Below are 25,083 nucleotides of genomic sequence, written 5' to 3'. Positions count from 1 at the left end.
TGTAGACACACTCAGAGGTCTCCATTGCATGACCTTTTGATAATGAAGACTACTGTGAAAACAGCCTTCCTTTTATTCTTGAGAAGTGAGAACAATAAGTCCTCCCATATTGTTAGAAGGTTGCTCTTTTCCAGTCTGGAGCCTTCATTTCTATGAGTATTCTTTCTAAGACTCATTATGTGATCTGTTCCTCTTTGGTCATCCTGAGATGTGCTTTTAGGCTGGGAAGACTGGCTCTGAAATAGTGAAATGAAACATGAGAATTTACTCTGCCTTTTTTGAGATTAAGCACATCTTCCAGAATGAACAGTGCCGAGGTAGTGGCAAGGTTTAGCTGCCATATCCTATGTGATCTTTCTGGATGCTGCTACTGCAGCCTTATATAAAGAGAAATAAATAATCTATGTTCCTCAGCTAACCTATGGCACTACTTGATTTTATATATAACTGCTAGAATGTGGGTAAATTTACTTAGCATAATGCTGAACTGGAATTAGCTTTTTGGGCTTCTCACTGGGTCGCATCACTTTTCATAGCAATCAAAGAAAAGCATGGCTTCCCACCATGTATGCTATGCCGTCACCTATAGCGTGGCAAAGTGACTTTTATTATCTTTTTTTGAAAAGATACATAGATCACACAGAATGTTATATTAAAAAATGTAAGAGGTTCCCATATACCCTACTCCCCATACCCACAAAAAAATGATTTTGCCCAGGCCCAGATGAAGAGTAATACCATTATGTCTGAGCCTCAGGGAGTAATCACTATCGGGCACTGGACACCCAACCAGCCACACCATGTGACTCCTTCCCTCCTGCTTGTGTTCTCTGCCACTCTCTTGCTCAGAGATGGTTCTGGAGGCTCATTTGCAGAGGTCCAAGATCTTATAGAGGATGAAGAAACAGTGGAAGATTCAATAATTGAAGGTGAAGATGATGAAGCTGAGGTAGAAGAAGATAAAAGCCCACAGATTTGGCAGAAGGTAAAAGAGGAAGAAAATGTATATGGTAAACCTGAAGTGTCACCATGTACAGATACAGCTATCCTATTTGTAAAAGGAGATTTTCTAGTAAATAACTTCCTGAAGTTCATGGTAGGCTTTACAAATAAGGGTACAGTAGAATTTATTGTTGAATCCCTAGTGCCTCATTCCGTTACCCTTAGGACTACCAGTTTTATATCCAGAATTTCACAGCTCTTCCTCTGAACCCTGTAGTGCTACCCCAGAGACAGGCAACATTTGAGTACTCCTTCATCCCTGCAGAGCCCTGGGTGGGTGAACTTTTGGTCTAGTCATCAATCTGAAGTACAAAGATCTGAGTAGCAGTGTATTCCAAGATGCTGTCTTCAATCAAACAGTTACAATTACTGAAAGAGAGGATGGGTTAGATGGAGAAACAGTCTTGTTCCTTATCAGTCTTAGGCTGGCAGTTGTTGCTGTGCTGGCCTTCATCAACTCTTAGAATCTAAAATGCAAAAGACTGATACATAAAGTAGAAATAGGTACATCAAATCAGAAAAATGTTGATATGAGTTGTATTCCTTGGAAAACTTTGAATCAGATCAATAAAGTTTCACCAAGAAGATTGCCCTGGAAACAGGCACAGGAAAAACCAGTGGGATCTGATGAGTAAATGTTCCTTTGTGCAACAATTCAGTCTCTTTTTTTAAAAATTTATAGATTGAGAATTTATTAAATAATTTTTAAGTTTGCCCCTTCAATTCGAGGCGTTTATGTGAAACTCCAAGACTAACTCTCTACTTTGGTATGTATACTGAGAAAGGAAAGGCAAACTACCAAGTGTAGAGGAGACTACTAAGGATATCAAAAATAAAGAAAATGCAGTGGACACTTACCTTATGAAAATGTGGTGGGTTTTTTTTCCCAAAAATAGTACTAAGAGCAAACACATTTGCTCAAACTGTGTCCTTTCCAGGTTCTATCTCCTCTCGATTATTTCTCTGAATTTCACAATGGACTCAGTTCTCTCTAGGGCTCAATTTCTCCACAGGATCCCAAGTTCTCCATATAGTAAACAATTCAGTCTTGACTTAACCTGCCCTATGTTTTTCAGCCTGATGCAAATTAGTACAGAGAAGTCATTTCACTTAGGAGGCAACTCCTGTTTGTGCATGGACTGAGCAATCAGAGTCTGTGGCAATAATATTGCTGAAAATGTACTGCATTCTTTTTTCTAAGGTAACAAATGTGATTTTTTGTAAACTATTAAAATCTTTTTAAAAATATTGCTCATATATAGGATAAAGAAGAATTTTTTGAAAGTGTGAAGGTTTTATATTACTTTACATTTAGGTCTGTAGCTTCAGAACATGATTGGCGAGGAGGAGGGAAGGTGGGGAGCCTTTAAGCCGTGCCCAGTGTCTGTACAGGGTGAATTGTGTCATACCTGAGCAGAGGGAATTTTCTAGATCATGACTCAGAGCCATGGGGCTGGTGTAAGCCGGGCTCCAAGGGTGAGAAGCAGCATTGGCCTGGCAGCCTGTCACTACCACTAAGCATCACCTGCCTGTGTTAACATGGAAGAGCCCCCAGGACAGTGGGGGAATGTGAAAAATGCAAAGAAAGCAGCAAAAATAAGAAATAAACAGAGGAGAGAATCTAATTAAAGTAGATGACTGAAGAGATGACTTCCATTGCATTAGAGATATTTTTAGAAGCACCATGCTTGCATTTCATCCCTGAAAACACCCACTGCTCTCACCAATATATTAAAAATCTCTAGGTGCCTTCTCAAGATTGGACTTTGGCCAATTCCCGCCTGCTCTTGCTTAGAATAGGAACAGGATGTGCTGTGTCTGCTATTTGAAACCTGATATTTTTCACACGTTCCAAAGAGTCCAAATCGGGGTTTATGATGTCATTTCTGCTGTCTAGGTAGGCTTCTATTTTGTTGTTACATTTTTTCCCAGTTATTCTAATTTTTATTTCTAGGCCACCAAAAACAAAATTCAGCCCACTGACACTTGAGAAATATATCTGTTTGTTGGCTGGGAAGAATCCAAATCTGATTATACTAGTTCTCCATGAAGAACATTTCATGAGGGAATAGAAGCTGTAATTAAGTGTTCTTTCCCACTTATAGCAATTTAATTAAAAAGACTAAAGTTATTGATTTTTTTCTGGGAAAAAAACATTGAAAGGCATCCATGATGCTTGTTCCAGGCTGTTGCTGGCAGACCATTTGCTCACTGAGTATAATTTTCCTTTTCCTCCAGTACAGTGAAACCCTTTATTAAATAATTTCTCACTGTGGACAGATTGGTTTATAGTTGGAGCAAGCAGGGATTTATAATCCCTGGCTGCTATTTGCTCACCCTTCAATTCAGATCTTGCCAACACCATACAGATTTATCTCCTTAGCTTTGAAGGGGCTTTGGATTTGTTTTTTTTTAATTTCCCAGATTGAAGTGGGCTGAACACAAGATTCTGCGCCAACCAAGTGGAGTTTGGAAGGACTAATCATACCCAAGTCAAGCCAGATGAGAACGAAAGAAGTATCACCATCAGGCTGCTTGAATATCCTTCTGGCATGGCAGCCTGCTTCCCCCAGAGTGAGTGATCCAAGAGAGAAGTCAAAGAGGAAACCACAGTGCCTCTTATAACCTCATCTCAAAAAGCACACATCATCATTTCCGCCATGTATTCTTTGTTAGAAATGAGTCACTAGGTCCAGCTCACACATATGGGGCAGGAAAGAAAACTTCATATCTTGAAGGGAGGATATCAGGGATTTGTGGATAATACTTTAAAACCACTGCACACTGGCCTTTCCCTCTACCTGAATTCTTCCTTCCATAAACCTTCCCATTTCACTTTGTCAAAGCCTTGGGTCAGATATTATCTCTATAAAGAGGTCTTTCCTGATCTCGTTTATCTGAAATAGTGTCTAAGCCCATCTCTACACTATTACCTTGCTATACTTTTCTTTGAAGCACTATCATCACCTGACATTATCTTCTATATTCATGTGTCTTTTTATAGCCTACCTCCTCCTCTAGAATGGAAACTCTATGAAGGTAAGGGGTTTTGTCTCATTCACTGCAGTATCTTCAGTTCATAGAACACATTAATTGCTCAGTACATTATTGAATGGATAAACTCATTCGTTGCCTTGTTTAACAAACATTTATTGACGATCCATTATTTGCAACAAGACAGCAAGCTATGGGGAAAGGCTTTTTTAGTGGGAGAGATGATGAATAGATTATTAACACAAGTTCTTGAACTTGCAGATGTTCAACTAGTGTTTTGCAAAATTAGTTGCCCAGAGTATTAATAGGTGTTGCTCAAAGAAAGGAACCTAGAGTTAATGAGAAACACTGGTTGAAACAAAGTTAAATGTGTTTTATTACTGAACGGCTTCTCAAAGCTTTTCCTATGCTAATGTGCCATGTAAATCTCCAAAAGGAAGATTATAATGTGCTGGACTTCCTAGACCTGTTTGGTTCTGGTTTTGTTTTGTTTTGTTTTTCACTTAACCCTTTTGGAAGAGTTAGCCTTGGAGAGAAGAGATGGGTTCTTGAGACAGAAGAGGTAAAGTAACAGAAATTTAAATTTGGAATAGTGAGAAGAATGTAGGAAGAACCTGGAGGAATGGGGAATTGGTAAGTCCAGCTCTATGTTCTAGATATTCTACACAACATAAGATGCAAGGTCATCTGCTCAGACTGAGGGAGATGAAAGTGATCCTAAGGCCTTGAGAGGTGGGAAAAATATCTGCAGATATTACAAAGGATATATAAATAAAAGGACAGTAGAGCTGCAGCAAGACCAAGCAGAGACCACATAGGATGAGTTTGGAGCAGTCCCAGGCAATGCATTTTCATGATTTTCTTCACCCCAATGACTAGTGGCACATGAATGGAGAAAGCAAAGGTAGTAACCCCAAGGCTTGAATTGACCTGATGATGTCCACATAAGTTCAAGGAGAAAAGAAATTCTAAAGCTTGAGAAAGAAGTATTGAAAGAGTGCACCCAGATTGAAAATGGGTAAAAGGACAAGCAAGGTCCAAATCACCCATGAAGCATAAAGAAAGGGAATGGCAGGAAGAGATGAGATGTGGAGGTACCTTTGGGACTTGGAGTTGCCCTGGATGGTGCTTCAGGGGCAATCACTGGACATTGTTAATCCTCCCAGGGCTCACTGGATGGAAAGGGGGAGAGTGTGGGCCATGATGTGGACCAATGACCATGAGGTGCAGAGATACCCAGAGATGTACTTACCAAATGCAATGGATGTGTCATGATGATGGGAGGGAGTGTTGCTCTGGGGGGGGGGGGGGGGGGAGGGATGCGGTGGGGGAGGTGGGGTCGAATGGGACCTCATATTTTTTTAATGTAATATTTTTACAAAATCAATAAAAAAAAAAAAGGGAAGCAAAGAGATGCCAGCCTGAGGTGGGAGTAGGTGAGGGGGAGTTAGAGATAGGGCAGATAAAGAAGGATATCGGGGTCTAAGGAGGCAAGGTCATGAGTTTGGGGCTGATCTGATTGATGGTAAGATCTGAATTGAGAATATAATTGGGGATGGCTGTAGTGGAGGGAAAGTGAAGGTTCCAAAAGGAACAGCTTGCCCCTTTCTTTTGTTCCTCAGACATGTTGTCAAGTATACTGACAAGACAGTGGTGCAGGTGAACACAGGGCTGTGTGCAAATGCAAATTGATGCTTGTGTTGTCATGTCTTCATTTAGGGAGCCATGTTGACAATCTCAAAGTGATTTTCATGTCACTGCATTCCAGTTGCTGATGTCTTCACTTCACTGACTGGATTCCTGACCACAGTTCCTAGGCCATTTCTCCTTACCTTGCTTTTCTCGATTTCTCTTCTCCTTCCTGGGAAACCTCCATGACTTATGGTGAGCTTATAGCCTTAAGAACTGCTCTGGTTTTTTAGCTGCCTCAAGCCCTTCCATAGGCTGGTGTGGCAGTTTGGTATTGTTTATGAATTCCAAAAAATAGATTGTGTTTGTAAACTGGTCTGTTCCTCTGGGCATATTAGATTGTATTAGACTCAGGTTTCACTTTTACTTTATTAAATCAAGATTAGGGCTTTTATTCGACCATGTCATTAGGGCGACTAAGTTTGAGGCCCTGCCTACAGCTAGCTACAGCTGTGGGCTATATAAATGGATGCTGAATCAAAGACAGGGAAGTAAATACACAGAGAAAGGAGAACAGAGTTTAGTTTTGGATGCTGGAACCCTGGGGAGAGAGCCAAACCGTTCGTCTGATAGTTTGCAGCTGAAGAGACCAGAGCCCTAAACAGCTGAGAAAGCCCAGAAAGAAATGAGCCCTGGGGAAAGAGACAGACCTTATGTTAGCCTACAGCCAAAAATGGAAGAAGCTGGGATCACAGAGCCTTAGGAGGAAGACGAAGGCTGAACCCTCGCAGAGACCGGCAGCCATCTTACTCCAACACTTGGCAACAGACTTTGCTGAGGGAAGTAACTTATGCTTTATGGCCTTGTGACTGTAAGCTTCTACCCCAAATAAATACCCTTTATAAATGCCAACAGATTTCTGTTACTTCGCATCAGCACCCCCTTTGGCTGACTAATACAGCTGGTAACCTTTCCATTCTGGGAGTACTAAGTAAAGAAAAGTCGAATCCAGGAGAGGTTCATGCTTAATAGTAGGGATCTGGCATAAACTGAGCAAACCATGAATTGGAGGATCACAGCTGTACTACATATCAAGTCTCATGTTCCCAATAGTCCTAGCTGTAAATGAAACTTCATGACATTAGGAACCCAGTCAGGCATTTTTCAGGTTTTAGTGGCTATAAGCCTGATATAAATACCCCACCCTCAGATTCCAGGTCGGTAGGACTTGGAGGAACCTGGTAATCTGCATTTTAACACCCAACCCCAGTGATTGTCATGCGGTCTCAAATAATTTGAGAAATGCCACCTAAGGTTTTGCCAGTGCATTTCAATATTACAGAAACATAGGGACTACAGTCTGACTGAGAAGCAGGGATGAGGGACTCATCTTAAAGCTAAGTGAGCACTGCAAGCATGCTGGTTTCTTTCCTGGGATGGTAAGAGTTTATGAAGGGGGTTTGGGTTGATGAGACTGAGGAGGCAGACTCAGGACCCCAGCACACCTCAGAGTGTCTCTGTCCTTAATGTACTGTGACCTGCCCCTCCAATTACAGCTAATGACATTTCTGAAGGCCACTTTAGGGAGGGACCTAGAAACCTGCAAGTGAAGAAAAGCTTTACATGATCCAGGACTTAGCCACACTTCAGAAAGCACCTCCTGGCACTTGGGAAGTGTGTTTACCATCAGATAAAATGAACTGTGTAAATGCAAAGTAATATTGAGAGTATCTTATTATGATCACCATGCGAAAATTGCCTCAACTGTTACTGACTCAAAATGTTGCACAAAAAGCAGAATTCTTCGGCTCTTTCCCAAGGAATCTGCTTCACTGTTCTCTGGGCTCCAACTACTCAGAGGACAGAAAGCGCCTCTGGGCATATTCACCAGCTGTTAAGAATCCATACCGGGACCCTGTCCACCAGTTAAGTTTCTTTTTCCCAGAAGCTCATAAAGTACCTTGGCTGACCCTTCTCCATCACTTCCTAAAAGGACAAGCACACTGTCACCAGCATAGCCATTAGCAGGGACACAATCAATTCTTTGATTTTCTTTAGAGCTGGTTTATAGATGAAGGTGAGAGGAATTAACCACCGTGTTCCAGGGGGATTCTCATTCCCTTTCCATCCCTCTCCCCACAAGGAAACCCCTCTAGGTCCCTGCATCCATTTGCAAAGTCACAAAGTTTCTGGTATCCTTAAAGTTTGCCCCAACACTCCTGTAACCCAAATCTTGAAAACACTAATGGGCCATTTTTGACAGGAGCTGTATTTCTTTATGAGGACAGAGCATTAAGAAAAGAGGGAAGCCCTCCTCTGGGGAGAGGGTTTCAAAATGTAATGAAATCTGCTCCTGCTCTCAGACACAAAAGCCCAGAACTAGCTACAGTCATCTGCAGAGGACGCCTCCTTTTTGTCTAAGAGGCGAGCAGTAATTGATTTGACCTGCTTAATGGGGACAGTCTCCCAGGCATGAATGAGTGCTAATTGCTACTAATGAGGAGGCATTTTAAACTAGTTGTAGTCTTGAGCTTCCTGTCCTTTTTCCTCCAAGCTGCATTGCTGCCACCAGATTTTATGTAAAGCTTCCGGGGAGCCCACACCCATAGCAAGCTCCACTTCCCCAGCTGCTGAGGGTTGTGGTAAATAAGGGCAAAATCCATTGCCTTTCAAAAGGGCGATCTGGCTGAATGAGCAGCGTCTAAAGATGCACCGAAGCAATGCAGCTCTTGAGGAAATGAACTCTAAATATTATAGGATGACTGGAAATTACTTTCATAATAACTTTCACTGGTTCAGTCCATATCCCAACATCCATCTCTCTCACCGAGAGGAAAACCCACAAGCCCCAATCCATGAAAGAATGATTTCTTGAGAACAGTTACTTCGGGGACTCAAGTTTTGCAGCAATGCCCTTCTGTCTTAAAATTAACACACTGTGTCGCTTTGTAAATTATCATCAGTTGTCAACTTATTTTTAGCTCTAGAAAAGCAAAACTACAAGCCCCCTTCATCTTCTGTGGAATGAGATATCTTAGATGATAAAACTGCGTAGAGCAGGGGTCAGCAAACTCTTTGTAATGGGCCAGATAGTAAATATTTGTCTTTGCCGGTAATAGGACCTCTGTCACAACTACTTTACTACCATTGTAGAGCAAGAGCAGCCACAGACAATATGTATGAGAGTGGCTGTATTCCAACAAAATTTTATTTACAAAATGAAGTAGCAGTCCAGATGTAAATGGCAGGCTGTCATTTGCCAACCACTGACCTAAAGTAAGCTTTCCAAAAATACATCAAATCTGGATGCATATAAAAGTATCTGTATTAGTCATGGTTCTCTGGGGAAACAGAATCAACCAGAGATATCTGTCAATAGTATGGGATTCTATAAGAGTCTCTCCTGCAGCCATGGGGATGCACAAGTCCAGGTTCCACAGGCAGGCTACAACCAGGGGCTGCAATGAAAGTCCAGTGAAGGTTCTTGACGAGTTCTGGGAGACGTTGGCTGTCCAAAGATGAGCTGGGAAATTCTCACTCAATGCTGGAATCAACTTCCCCTTTTAAGGCATTCAACTGCTTGGGTTAAGCGTCACTCTTGCTGATGGCAATCTCCCTGATCAATGTAATTATAACCAACTATCTATGATTTACCACTGCAGTAAAGTCACTGGTGACTGAAGTCCATAAATGCCCTTGTATTACTGTTAGCCCAGTGCTTACTTGACCAAACAACTGGGCACAATTACCTGGCCGAGTTGACACAATAGCCTAACCATCACAATGTCCTAACCACAAAATGGTCTAAGAGAACTGAATTACTCTATAATTACTCATCTTAACTGATATATTCCAGGTACCATCACAGCTATGCTTTGTTCATGAATTTCAAGTTTCCTTGTTTGTGAAATAAGGGGTTGGACTCTCCTATTCCTAGATTCTCTTTCAGGTCTAGCATGTACAACTCCCTGCAATTCTAAAATTTTTTCAAAGTTCTGGTCATGTGTGTTACCTTTGTAAGACTATTACAGATTTGACCACATGGATTCTTCCTCTCCTCGGTTCTTTTTTTTCGCCCCCATCAACCACAAATACCACTTAGAACGTCTTCTACAGGCCAAGCCCACTGTGCAATGCAAATGTAAGACCATGATGTCTCCTGCCGAGGATTTCACAAAGTGCCCCCAGCACCAAACTAGGAATTCATTCCTACTTACTCTCTTATCAATGTGCATATTCCTGTCTGTCAGTTTCTCTCCCCCATGAATTCCTTTCAAGGCTAATTGCACTTTTGGGCTACATCTTAAAACAGCCTTACCTTCTTCAGTAAGGAAATTAGAGTTCTTGAATGTGTTGTTTTTGTATCTTCTGCTTGTGGCAAAACAATATAAGTACTTCTAAGTTTCTGTGAATGTGGATGTACTATGTGTCCAACCTAGTTAGGTGGAGACAAAGGAACTGGAGTATAATTGAGATGCAGGTGTGCAGTTGTTTTATGTTAATGTAGAACAAGAAGAAATAATAGCTTGGAAATAAGTGCCTTGGGTAATTCTCCTGTTGAGTAGAGTAAAGGAACTCTGTGACTAAATTAAGATTGTGTGCTTTGGGTTGTTTTTACTTCCTGGTTTAATTTTACTGTTTTAGCTATCTCTACTCATAAATTCCTGGGAACAGGGTGCAGTAAATTTGTCTGGGAACCATAGGCCTCTTAGTGTTAACCGAGTGTATATCTGCTGGATGTAAGGCAAGGGGAAATTCCTGTGTGAAAGGTTGGGAGACTTCCTTGGTATCAGTGGTATGAATGAGGATGAGAATGTGGTGGAATTTATGAAAACAGCTTTTTTGAAATATGAGGATTCAAAAACAATAGGGGAGCTCAGGAAACTAGAAAATCAACAATATAGTAAACCCGAGAAAATAGAGGGAATAAAATAAGTAAAAAAGGGCAGAAATTAAGAAAATAGACAATAAAGAAGCACTAGAAAGATTTAACAACAAAAAAGTCTAGTTTTGTGAAAGAAACTAATAAAATAAGCTTCTTTCAAGACTGATAAAGAGAACATTCCAGCAAACACTAAAATAACTGTATAATCAAAGATATAATATTTATAAAAATCATAAAGTATACAATGAACTACTTTATGCCAATAAATATAACAATGTAGAGGAAATGGCAAGTTTCTAGAACAATGTAAATTACTGTCACATAGAGTGCTAGTGCCCACCAATATCTGTGTTCTTTTCTTCCAGGGCACACAGCTAGATTGTATTTCCCAGACTCCCTTGTAGTTAGGTGTGGCCACGTGACTGCATTTGGCCAATGGACTGGCCCATAAAAATCTCCCAAACATGATTCTCAGACTCTTATAATCCACCGGTTGGATATAGAGGATGCCAAGGAGCCTCAGTCCCTGAGTGACCACATAGAGTTAGAGGAATCCTTCACCCTATTGCCACTGTAGACCCATGCTGGACTGTGACATAAATGAGAAGAAACTTTTATTGTGTGAATTAACTGGGATTTGGAGATTATTTGGCACAGTGGTTAGCCTACTTTGACTAATGCAGTAAATAAAAATTGACTCAAGAAATAGAAAACCCAAATAAATAATAATCGTTGAAGAAATCAAATAAGCATTCAAAATGTCACTCTTGCAACAAAGGATATTAAGCAAAATGATTTTTATGGGCAAAGTTTATAGAACTTTCAAGGAACAGATTATTCCTATCCTATATGTACTGTTACAGTACTAGTAAAAAAACTGTGAAACTCATTTTACAAAGTTAGTGTAAAATTAACCAAAGACTGTACAAGAAAAGAGGATTACAGATTACATAAAGAGTTCTAAATAAAATGTTAGCAAATAAAATCCAGCTGTGGTTTTAAAAAGTAATACATCACATTTAGTAGGATTTGTCTGCACTCAGGAATGCATGATTGACAAAATATCAGAAAAACACACTGATGTAATCTACCACATAAACAACTTACTTGAGAAAAGCCCTTTGATCTCAGTAGGAAGAAAAAGAAAACACTTGAAAATTCAACACGCGTTCAAGATAAAATTCTTAGAAACTTGAAAAAAAGGTCATCTTCCTTAACTTTAAAAATAGTATCTTTTTAAAAAGCCTTTATCATGCATCATATTTAAAGATAAAACATTAAGAATGACCTGTTGAAGTCTTCTTCTCTCCTCACTAATATTAAACATTAACTGGGTGTTCTGGCCAATGAAATAATGTTAGAAAAGGGAATGAGGGGAGGCGGGGCAAGATGGCGTCTGAGTGAGTGCATCTTACGGTCTCTCCTGTGAAGAGGCGGCCGAGTGGGGTTGGAGTCTTGCTGGAGCGGTCTGTCTTGGGGGCTTGGAGGGTGGAGGGTGTTTGGACATGGATTTGGAGAGACAGTGACGGAGGTGATGCTTGCTAAAGGTAGAATTGCAGCTTACAGGTACAGAGGTTGGAGGCTGTGGGCTGGTGGCCGCGCTGTTCTCTGAGAACTGTCGGTTGTGCAGCGGTGTTCCTGGGCCCTGTGGTCCCTGGATGCATGGTCCCCAGGTCGGTGTCCCCTGAGCCCACATAGCCGGTGTTCCACGGACGTACGTACCCTGGGTCTGCAGTGTCTTGGACTTCCCTTTCTTGAGTCCAGTGCTCCTGGAGGTCTGAGATTGCCCTAATCCTCCAGTTTTGGACTGATTCCATGGGTGGGAGGGATTCAGTGGGGGTGTGGCAGGGGGGCCCCGCTAATACAGGTTTGATTTTCTGGTGTTCTTCCCCCCCCCCCTTTTTTTCTTTTTTTCCCCTTGGAGGAGCATACCAGCTGGCTTGGGGAGAGCCTGGGAAGAAAGGAGTGGCGAATCTTCTGAGAAAGCCAAATTCATCTAAATAGCCTGGGATAGGAAACTCTGTCAGGGAGAAGGTGGAGTCAGAAAATCTACCAGCCCTCTCGTAGCACACCTAAAGGAGAGGGACTGTAGAAGGCGCTTTCCAAGCTTCCAGTAGCATACTTGGGGTTCCCAGGGAGGTGTGGGTGCTCTCTCTCTGGAAATTAAGAGTCACTGTTTTCTTTGTGGAGCTGGTTCAACAAGGACCTACTTGAATCTCCTATCGGAACTCTCAGGCAGCTTTCCTGCTGCCCTGGGAGAGAAAGAAGTGAGGAAGGGAGAAAGGGGGAACATCAGATCCCTAAGAGTTTTATTTAACTGCAAAGCAGATTACTTGCTTGAAACTTTGTCTGGTATTTTGTTGGTTTGTGTTCTTGTTTTCCTTCCTCTTTATCCCCCCAAGGCCCTTTTTTCTTTTTTTTCTTTCTCTTTTTCTGTTGCTTGCTTGTTCCCCCCTCCCTTTTGTCCCTTTTTTCTATTCTCTCTCTCTCTCTCTCTCTCCTTTTTTATATTAGGTGCTGCAGGGAGCACTTCACATTTGCTGTATTTCCTCATCCTCCATTTCCTCTCTTCTGTGTGTATTGATTTTGGCCACCAACACTATCCCCTTTCCTCTACATCTTTCTATCCTCCATCATTGATTGTTTTTCTTACATTACACCTCTCTTTGTTTGCCCCCCTATTTTTCTGACTTTTTATTTCTAATACCTTTGTTCTGTTTTCTGTCTTATATTCACTCTTTATATTATTGTCCTTTCTTTTCTCTTTCCCTCTCTCCTGAACACACTGGCCTTTTAATTAACATTATATTCCTCCCCATATTCAGTTTACTGTCTCATAATACATACTCTACTTTTCTTACTGTTATAACTCTACATACCTTACATGAGTCTAATAGCCATTCTCCTAGATCACACATGGTTCCTCTGTTAATACTTACTATCAATACTATTATCATTCATTTTCTTTTCTTACTCCTTTTGCTTTCTCTGGCCCTAATATTTTCCTTCAAGTGAACTTAGCCAACAACAAGAAAATAGAATAAGAACAAAGTGACAAAGAGTAGACTTAACATGCACGCAAAAACAACTAACTGAACCCCAAACTAGACAAAGAAGCTAAGCAACTGGCTAAATCTGTCAAGATAAAGTGATGACCAGACAGCAACAAAAAACTATGAACCAAACCAATAATCAGGAAAACATGCCCCAATCCAATGAATAAACTAAAACCAGGAGTAAGAGCAGAACATTGAACAAGTAATTAAAGCTTTCAAAACATATATTAGGGATCAATTCGATGAAGTGAAGGCAGAGATTAAGAATATGAAGAAAACACTTGGAGAGAATACAGAAGATCATACGCAAAAAGATAACGGATATGATGGTGATGAACAGCACAATTCAAGAAATCAAAAATACACTCTCAGCAAATAACAGCAGAATAGAAGAGGCAGAGGAGAGAATTAATGATGTGGAAGACAGTACATCTGAAATCAAACAGATAGTAGAACTGATTGATAAAAAAATAGAAAAAATCCATCAGGGACTTAGGGACCTGAATGACAATGCAAAATGTGCAAACATATGCGTTATAGGCATCCCAGAAGGAGAAGAGAAGGGAAAGGGGACAGAAGGGGTGTTGGAGGAATTAATGGCTGAAAACTTCCCAAACCTATTAAGAGAAATGGATGTACATGTCCAGGAAGCACAGCACACGCCAAACAGCATAAATCCTAACAGGCCTACCCCAAGACATATACTCATGAAATTATGCAATGCTCAAGACAAAGAGAAAATACTAAAAGCAGCAAGAGAAAAGAGAACCATCACATACAAAGGAGACTCCATAAGATTAAGTGCTGATTTCTCATCTGAAACCATGGAGGTAAGAAGGCAGGGGTATGACATAGTAAAGGTACTAAAAGAAAAAAATTTCCAACCTAGAATACTCTATCCAGCAAAGTTAGCATTCAAAAATATGGAGAGTTCAAAAGATTCACAGATAAACAGAAACTAAGAGAGTATGCCAACAAGAATCCTGCCCTTCAAAAAATACTAAAGGGAGTTCTGCAGGAAGAAAGAACAAAATGAGACAGAGTTGGAGGAGAGTGTAAGAGCAACTAAAAAGACAAGAAAAAAATCAAACAAAATATAACAAACACAAATCCAAAGAAATATGGCTAATATAAGTAATTCCTTGAAAGTAATAACACTGAATGTCAGTGGATTAAACTCACCTGTCAAGAGACTCAGATTGAAAGATTGGATAAGGAAACATGACCCATCTATATGCTGTCTGCAAGAAACACATCTTAGACCCAGGGATTCAAGGAGGTTGAAAGTGAATGGCTGGAAAACAATCTTACAAGAAAACAATAACCAAAAAAGGACAGGAGTAGTTATATTACTATCAGGCTAAATAGACTTTAAATGCAATTGACAGACAAAGATGGACACTACATATTAGTGAAGGGGATAATCTTTCAAGAAGAAAGAACAGTCATAAACATTTATGCTCCTAACAAGGGTACCTCCTAATACATGAGGCAAACACTGGAAAAACTAAGTGAAGGAATAGATGCCTCTACGATTATAATGGGGGCTTTAATACACCACTATCAACTTTGGACAGAACATCTCAAAAGAAAATCAATAAAGAAACAAAAACTTTGAACAATATATTAGATGAACTGGACCTAATAGACATATACAGAACATTACACCCAAATACAGCAGGCTATACATTCTTCTCAAGTGCACATGGATTATTCTCCAAGATAGATCACATGCTAGGCCACAGAAAAAGTCTCAATGAATTCAGAAAGATTGAAATCATACAAAATAATTTCTCTGATCATAGTGGAATGAAGCTGGCAATCTGCAAGGGCCAGAGACCCAGACTTGGCACCAAGATTTGGAAGCTAAATAACACACTCTTGGAAAAACAGTGGTCAAGGAGGAAATCCCAAAAGAAATTAATAGCTACCATGAAACTAATGAAAATTATAACACAACATTTCCAAATTTACGGGATGCAGCAAAAGCAGTACTGAGAGGGAAATTTATAGCCATAAATTCATACATCAAAAAAGAAGAAAGAGCTAAAAGTGAAGAACTAACTGCACACTTGGATGAATTAGTAAAAAAACAACAAACTAACCCCACAGGAAGAAGAAAGAAAAAACAAAGATCAGAGCAGAACTAAATGAAATAGAAAATAAGAAAACACTTGGAAAAATAAAACCAAGAGCTGGTTCTTTGAGAAGATCAATAAAATTGACAAACCCTTAGCTAGACTAACAAAGAAAAAAAGAGAGAAGATGTAAATACACAAGAAATGAAAAAGGAGATATCACTGACCCCATAGAAATAAAGACTATCATAAAAGGATAGTTTGAAAAACTATATTCCAACAAGAAGGACAATTTAGAGGAAATGGGCAAATTCCTAGAAACACATAAGCAGCCTACATTGACAAAAGAGGAAATTGATCATCTCAACAAACTAATCACAAGTAAAGAGATAGAATCAGTCATTAAAAACCTCTCAGCTAAGAAGAGCTCTGGGCCAGACGGCTTCATAGGTGAATTCTACCAAACATTCTGGAAAGAACTAACACCAATCCTGCTGAAACTCTTCCAAAAAATCCAAACAGAAGGAACATTGCCTAACTCATTCTATGATGCCAACATTACTCTAGTACTAAAGCCAAACAAAGACACCACAAGAAAGGAAAATTACAGACCAATCTCTCTAATGAACCTAGACATGAAAATCCTCAACAAAATACTTGCTAATCATATTCAACAACGTATTAAACAAATTATACACCATGACCAAGTGGGATTCATTCCTGGTGTGCAAAGATTGTTCAACATAAGAAAATTAATGTAATATACCATGTAAACAGATTAAAGGGAAAAAAAATCACATGATCATATCTATAGATGCAGAAAAAGCATTTGACAAAATACAGCACCCTTTCTTGATAAAAACACTGCAAAAGCTCTGAATATAAGGAAACTTTCTGAACATGATAAAGAGTATATATGAAAAACCCACAGCTAACATCATTTCCAGTGGTGAAGTCCTAAAATCTTTCCCTCTAAGATCAGGAACAAGACAAGGATGCCCATTATCACCCCTTCTATTTAACATAGCCTTAGAAGTACTTGCTCGAGCACTGAGGTAAGAACCAGACATAAAAGGCATCTAAATTGGGAAGGAAGAAGTCAAAATTTCACTATTTGCAAATGATATGATCTTGTAAATAGAAAACCCTGAGAAGTCTATAACAAAGCCTCTAGAACTTATAAATGAGTTCAGTAAAGTCGCAGATTACAAGATCAGTGCGCAAAAATCAGTAGCATTTCTGTATACCAATAGTGAGCAATCTGAGGAGAAAATCAGGAATCAAATACCATTTACAATAGTAAATTAAAAAATCAAATACCTAGGAATAAATTTAAAGATGTAAAAGACTTATACACAGAAAACTACACAATACTTTTCAGGGAAATCGAAGAAGACCTAAAAAAATGGAAGAATATTCCTTGTTCATAGATAGGAAGACTAAATACTATTAAGATGTCTATCCTACCAAAACTGATCTACAGATTCAATGAATCCCAATAAAAATCACAGCATTCTTTAATGAACTAGAGAAACTACCTATGAAATTTATTTGGAAAGGAAAGAGGCCCCGAATAGCCAAAGACATACTGAAAAAGAAAAATGAAATCGGAGGAATCACACTACCTGACTTCAAAACATACTACAAAGCAACAGTAGTGAAAATGGCATGGTATTGACAAAAGGATAGACACACTGACCAATGGAACCGAATTGAGAGTTCTGATATAGATCCTCATATATACAGCCATATGGTATTTGACAAGGCCACTAAACCCTCTCAACTGAGAGAGAATGTCCTCTTCAACAAATAGTGCCTGGAGAACTGGATATTCATATGTAAAAGAATGAAAGAGGATTACCAACTCACACCTTATACAAAAATCAACTCAAGGTGGATCAAAGACCTAAATATAAGAGCCAAGACCATAAAGACCTTGGAAAGCAATGTAGGGAAGCATCTACAGGACCTTGTAATAGGAAACAGCTTCATTAACTTCACACCCAAAGCACGAGCAGCAAAAGAACTAATAGATAAATGGGACTTCCTCAAAACTAAAGACTTCTGCACCTTAAAGGAGTTTGTCATAGAACTGAAAAGAGAGCCTACCCAATGGGAGAAAATATTTGGTAACCATGTATCTGATAGGAGACTTATATCCTGCATATATAAAGAACTCCTATATTTCGAAAATAAAAAGATGAACAGCCCATTTAAAAAATGAGAAAAAGATTTAAACAGACACCTCTCTGAAGAAGATATACAAATGGTAAAAAACACATGAAAAAATGCTCCAAATCACTAGCTATTAGGGAAATGCAAATCAAAACTACAATGGGGGAGAAATAAATAAATCTTTTTTAAAAATCAGAAGACTGCAGCTGTTGGAGAGGATATGGAGGAATGGGAACACTCATCCACTGCTGGCGGGAATGCAGAAGGATCCAGCCATTCTGGAGAACAGTTTGGCGGTTTCTCATAAAACTGGCTATAGATTTGTCTTATGACTCAGCAATTCCACTGCTGGGTAAATACCCAGTAGAACTGAAAACAAGGATACAAACTGATATATGCACACCAACGTTCATAGCAGCACTATTCACTATTCCCAAGAGTTGGAATCAACCCAAATGCCCATCAACAGATGAATGGATAAATAAAATGTGGTATATACATACAATGGAATACTACTCAGCTATAAGAACAAATACAGTACAAACACATGTGATAACGTGGGTGAATCTTGAGAACATGATGTTGAGTAAAATAATCCAGGCATTGAAGGACAAATACTACATGACCTCAATGATATGAAATAAGTAAACCAAGCTGTCTCAGAGAGCTAGAGACTGGATGATAAACTTAAAGGAAGTTGGGGGGTAGAGGAAAGTTGCGAGCTGCCACCTACCTGGGTGAAATCTATGATAAGCTGGAGGTAAGTATTTGTACAGGGAAGGGATAAAATGGGGGCATAGGGATAACTTTGGGTGGGACTTTGTGGGCTTGAGGGGGGGTGGGGATGGGAGGATGGGTCAGATGGCCCAAGAAATTGGTGGGGATGGTAGGGGGAACATTTGAACATAGGAGATTGTCAGGTATGTGGTTGAGAGTATAATGCTGAGAAAGCTTTTTCAAAAATATAATAAGGAAGGCTACCTGTTTAAGATGCTTAAAGGGGAGAATCTGACACAGGACAGGCTTCTAGGGAGTGTGTGTGTGCTCATTTTGTCATAGTGGGTTATAGCATTGGATGGAGACCCATACAATGAGAGTGAAGGTATCCACATCCTGGAGAGGAGTGATGTTCTCATATAGAGGGCACTGTATCTCTTGAGAGAATTGGTGACTCCAATGGATTAGGACAGTCAAGTATGTCAAGCCTTCAACATTGTTGCAAATACCTCTGAATATGGTCCTTCAAGTAATGAAGATTGATTGTCGTGGTGGGCCCTGAGGGGAGGGGTAAACAAGGGCTGAATAGATGGAATCAGTGTAACTGTGGGGCAGTAGAAGTGTTCCACAAGATCATGCAATAATGGCTATAGGACATGTTAAATTACACCAAAAATGTATAAAAGACTATAGGCTAAAATGCAAACCATAATGTAAAACATAAGATAACTGAAAATTTAGAAAATTGTATAGTTGAAAATATAAACCATAATGGAAACTCAAATAGAACCACATTTGAAAGCTATTGTTTGAATATCTGTACATCAGCTGCAGCAAATATAATATGAACATGTAAAAAGATCATTGCTGGGGAAGGGACAAAGAGTTTGATGTTGGATATGTAGGAGTACCATATATTGTATATGTGAATTACTGTGTTTATGTAATTTAATTTTCAGTAATGGCCATGTTTAACCACTGGCTTACAAAAGCTTTGAAAATTTAACAATTGGCTCTCATGAGCTGGCTCCAGTGCACCACTGCCTGATATTTGCATGTAGTACAGGGATACTGAATATCAGCATTTTAAAGATTTTATGTTAAAGTCTAAACTTAGTCACCATTTGTTACTTCTTGTCTATTTCTGTGCCTGCAATAGGAATGCTTAGGCCTCAAAAAATGGAGAATGAGAGTTTATTTTGAAACTCTATGAAGGGGAAAATTTGGAAAACTGAGCCAGGCTTTTGAAGCCAGAGCCGGAGAAAGGAACTAGGCAGGAACTGGGAGCCTCCCCAAGATTAGAAAGGAGATTTAGAGCCTGAAGCAACAAGCAGGAAGGCCTTGTGCTCCTGGCCATATTCCCAGAAGAATTTTTCTCATTGCTGATCACCAATGTGTTTTTTCCTTGACAACTCACAGATATATATGCTGCTTTTATTTTAGTGCTATAAATTGCTATAGACCTATTAGAATTTCACTTCCCCTTTTCCCAACTCCCTGGATGACTTGGAAGTTTTAAGTTCCACAATGAAAGATCATTTGAGCTTTATTTTTGGATGACACCCAACTCTTCTCTCTAGCACACAACTCTTGACTGATACAAGTTGTGAATCTCCAGCTGCCTGCAAGAACAACTCCAGCAGGGTGGTCCTAAGCCTCAATATGGCCAAAATAACCTCACCATACTCTGCCCAAATAAGCTGAGCCTGCCGACCTTTCTGGCTTGTTGGTGGCCATGCTGTGCATTTAGTCATCCAAGCTTAAACTTCTGAGTCATATTTGACTTTTCTCTTTCACCCCAGTGGCTATGTCTAGTCAGTTCTACCACTGAATGGCCTTCCTAACATGTTTCTTCCTTTCTGTGGCAACTGCCCCCATACCTCTTCTAACAAGGCCCTTCACTCCTTATACTCGGACACTGCAATAATCTCCCCTCTGGCCACTTTGTTTCTGATTCTTCCATACTCTTCATTTCTGTCAGTTTATCTTCTTCAAGCATTTACCTAAATTTTGTCATTACCTCCTGAATCAAGCCCAGGGGCCTTCTCCTTGCTTCAATGTCTTCCTTTCCAGCAGTCTCCCCCACAACTCCATTCCCTACTATACACCAACCAAAATCATCATTTGCCAAGTATGCCTTTCCCTCTTCTGACTCCAAACCTTTCTCCATTCTTCTGATTCTGCCTGAAATGACCTTCTTGCCAATAATACCACTTCTTTTCTGACCTCAGATTTCCATCCAAACTCCATCCTTCCTCTCTCCAAACCTCAGTGGAATTGCTTCTGCTTTTATAGGAGTCATTTGGGAAATTATTTTATCCTTCCTACTAGGCAAGGAAGACCAGGTCTTACATTTATTTTGTATTTTTGCAATGCACAAAATTGGAATATTTGCTGATTTATTGAGGTGGGCAGCCAGCAGCATTTCAAAGAGTTCCTTCCAGACAATGCTAGGGATGGAGAGAAAAAAATACTATGGTATGCAGATGGTCAGGATGGGAACAGAAACAATAATGTAACAATATTAATAGGTATCATTTGTAAGTGTCTGTTCTGGTAGACACTGTGCAGGGGTAATGTACACATATATCCCTTTACTACTCTTTACTACTGAAAAAGGGATGCATTACATGAGTAAACTGCACCTCAGAGAAACTAAGTGACCTTTGCTAAAATTTTTTAAATTTTTATATTTTTTTCTTTTTTTTTTAAATTGATTTTGTAAAAATATTACATTAAAAAAATATATATGAGGACCCATTCAACCCCACCACCCCCACCCCAGCAACACTCATTCCCATCATCATGACACATTCATTGCATTTGGTAAATACATCTCTGGGCACCTCTGCACCTCATGGTCAATGGTCCACATCATGGCCCATACTCTCCCCCATTCCATCCAGTGGGCCCTGTGAGGATTTATATATATTTTTATTAGAGAAGTTGTGAACTTACAAAATCATCATACATACTGCGCAGAATTCCCATACATTACCCCTTCATTGCAATGCAATGCAAGGGTTCACCCTTGCATTGTTGGGAACCTTTGTTACATATTATGAAAGAATATCATCAGACAATTACCACTATGGTCTATAGCATACATTTGGTATATTCTTTCCATACCTCCATTATTAACACTATGTATTAGTATTGTACATTTATTGTAGTTCATGAGAGAACACTCTCATGTTTGTACTGTTAACCACATTCCATCAGCCACCACATGGCTCACTGCATTATACAGCCCCATACTTTGTACTATCTATCCAAATCTATGAGTGACTTTTCCTTTGCTAGAATTTTAATCCAGGACTCCCTATCATGAAAGTACACATTTTCCCAGTATGTAGTATTTGGGAGGGAGGCCACTACTAGAACAGAAATACCCTGGAATGGGAAGAAGACACTACCACTCTATGCCCTATGCCAACCCACAATCAATCCCTTTGTACAAACATTTAAAATTTGCCCAAATTGCATATCCACATATCACTTGATTTCAAGGATGAAATACCTGTGACCTCCTCCTGTGAAAGGCCTACAACCTGTTGGGTGTGCCTAAGGTTGGTTCTTCTTGTTTAGCCCTTTTCACATCCTCTTTCATATACTGGCATGACCTCAAAGAAAGTTCTTCATACTCAGAAGTGTGATGAAAGATTAATATTTATAAAAAGTCCAAGAGATATGTAAATATCAAATGTGATAAAATCAAGCCATCCTACATGTGAGAAAGTCTGAATGATGAACATAAACAAACATCTATAAATAAAACTCCAAATTGTGACCGCAAAGGGTGTCTTTCAGGAGTGTTCTTACTAGATGTTGGACAGTTGGATAACCAGCTTCTGGGATGAAAGTGGGAGCTGGGGCTCAAATGACACTTCCCCATGTTGGCTAGTGAGGAACATGATTGACTGCTTTCTCAGGAAAGGTTTAAGATCATACAGAAGTTGAGAACTCTAAATTTTCTACTTCTTTTTGTGCCTTTTACTTTATAAACAATATGATATAGGACAAAAAGGACTTTGTTATCAGGCCGAGTTTTATTTCTGGCTCCACCCCTTCCTAGCTGGGTGTCCTACACTGTCTGCAGGTGAGTTTCCTCATCAAGGAAATGAACTTAATAATACCTATCTCTTTGCACTAATGCCAAAATAATGAAATATGCAACCACTGCCTATTGCTGTATAGTTTAGTGGCTTATAAAAACAACTGCCATTTATTATTGTTAACAAGTCTAAGATAAGTAAGAGATCTGGATCAGGCTTGGCTGATGTTGGCTAGGCTCACTCGTTTATCAGCAATCAACTGGCAGGAAGCTGGGGTGGGCTGGTCTTGGATGGCCTCACTCACGTTTGGTGGCTGGCTAGCTATTGGTTGGAGAGAGCTGACTGGGCCACAAGTGTATCAACCAGCAGGCTAACCCGAGCTTATTCACATGGGAGCTAAGTAGGGTCCCAAGGGAGCTAGCTAAATCAAGTCAGATTCAAGGGTGGGGGAAATAGATTCCACCTCTTAAAACTGGAAAGGGACATGGATAAGGTAGAGAATGATAGCCATTTTTGCAATCACAAGAACACCTTGAAAAATTGTCAATATTTTCTAAAATTTAATACATGCATTTTGACCCATAGATAGCGTTCCTAGATATATACCTAAGAGATGTGTTCATATGTATTCAAAATACACGTACTGGAATGTTTAGAGTGGTGCCATTCATGAAAGCCCCAAACTGTAAATTACTTAAATGCACTTTAGCATGCCCATTTAGAATAGACAAAATACACTGTGGTATAATCACACCATGGAATACTAGTTGCAATGAGAACGAACAAACTACAGCTACATGTAACAAAATCGATGGATCTCCTGAGCATGATGCTGAAAGAAAAAAAGCAGGACACAGAGCAGTATGTATTTTCTGATTTCATTCACATAAATTTCAAAAACATGCAAAATTAACCTGCTCTATTAGAAATCCAAATAGTGGCTACCTTTGGGATAAACAGGACTGAAAAAGGGCACAAGGTAGACAGGAGTCTTGATCACATTCTGTTTCTTGATCTGGGTGCTGACTATACAGGTATATTTAGTTTGTGAAATTTTATTGAGTGGTTTACTTATGAGTTAAATACTTTTCTGTATACACGCTTTACATCAATTGAAAAATTTATAATAAGTAACATATTTCAAAGTACCTATTCATAGCAGGCTCTCAATAAGTATTTATCTTTCCCCATCACATGCCCAAAGGAGACTGTGTGTGTGATAACCATTTCAACTGGTATATGTTTAGCATAAAATGATCACTCATTTCTGTGAATGTAAACAGGATATACCCAGAGATAATAAAGCAATGGAAACATTAACTAAAATCTTGTGCTCTTTAGATACTGATCCTGCCTGAGAGATGATGCTGGCATACAAATGGCTGAATGTGGTATATGGCTCAGAGGTATACTAACTGGAGAGAATGAACTCAGGGTTACAGCTAATTATCAGGTTGATAGCCTTATCTCCATTTCTTTCTTCCCATTCAAAAAACATAACTTTGCAGAGATAACTTTGGATCTCTCTAATTTATAAGAGAGGGGAAAATCATTCCAAACTTTGCAAATACAATGGTAACTAGATAGAGTAGGTCCCTGTCCTAAAAGAACTTTATATCATGAATAGTGACAAAAATTTTGCAACATACCCATAATTAATCAGAAAAACCAGTGTATTATGGCAGTGACTCAACTGCTAAATCAGAGCATGGCACTAATAAACTGTGTTAATCAGGATAGGGTTGGGTTTTGCTATGGTAACAATTATCCCCAAAATTCAGTGGCTTAAAACAATGAAGATTTATTACTTGCTCATTGAGAGTTGGCTGAGCAGAAAATTCTGCTCTACCTTATCCTCAACTTGAGAACAGTTTCTTTTTGGACCCCTGTATATCATGATGTAGGGCAGAAAACTGCAAAGAATACGCTTGCTCTTAAAACTTCTACCTGGAAGTGACACATGTCACAGAGGCTCACATTTCACTGGCTAAAGTTAGTCATGTGGCCACACTTAACTTTAAGTGGATAATATAGTTCAACCCTACTATGTGCCCAGAAAGCAAGAGAGCCAGATTATTGATGAATAGACTTAATGACTACCACATATGGTCAATTTGCCGGTCTTAAAATAGCTTCCTTTCATCCTTGGTCACAGAGTAATGCCTTAACCTACAACCCCAAAATATGTTCTGATAATCACAAGAAGGACAGAACTTGAACACAAAGTAGTATGAATCCACTCTTATATTAATCATAAGATATTGGAGCTGGAAGAGACCTGCCATATAACATCTAACTGTAACTCAGAGGTGACTTTCTTTGCATCAAAGAGCTATTCATGGTAAAACCGGCACTTAAACGAAGTCCAATGCTCCTAATTCTGTCAGGTTTGTATGTAAAGGAAAGTAACTGTATATTATAACAGTATTTCAAGCAACTATAATTTTGGCCAATATTCAGTCTTGTTCAAGCTCTAAGTATTAATCCAGCAA

The 25,083-nt window shown here is 39.4% G+C and overlaps 1 pseudogene; it reads left to right on the top strand.

Moving 5' to 3' along the window:
• Positions 1 to 742: 742 nt before the first annotated feature.
• On the top strand, positions 743 to 1,637 carry LOC101425900 (translocon-associated protein subunit alpha-like; annotated as a pseudogene).
• The last annotated feature ends 23,446 nt before the right edge of the window (positions 1,638 to 25,083 follow it).

This window comes from Dasypus novemcinctus, chromosome X, assembly GCF_030445035.2.
Source record: "Dasypus novemcinctus isolate mDasNov1 chromosome X, mDasNov1.1.hap2, whole genome shotgun sequence".
In the NCBI taxonomy this organism is placed as follows: Eukaryota; Metazoa; Chordata; class Mammalia; order Cingulata; family Dasypodidae; genus Dasypus; species Dasypus novemcinctus.
Note: the sequence above shows the minus strand (reverse complement) of the source record. Positions and strands in the feature narration are given on the sequence as shown.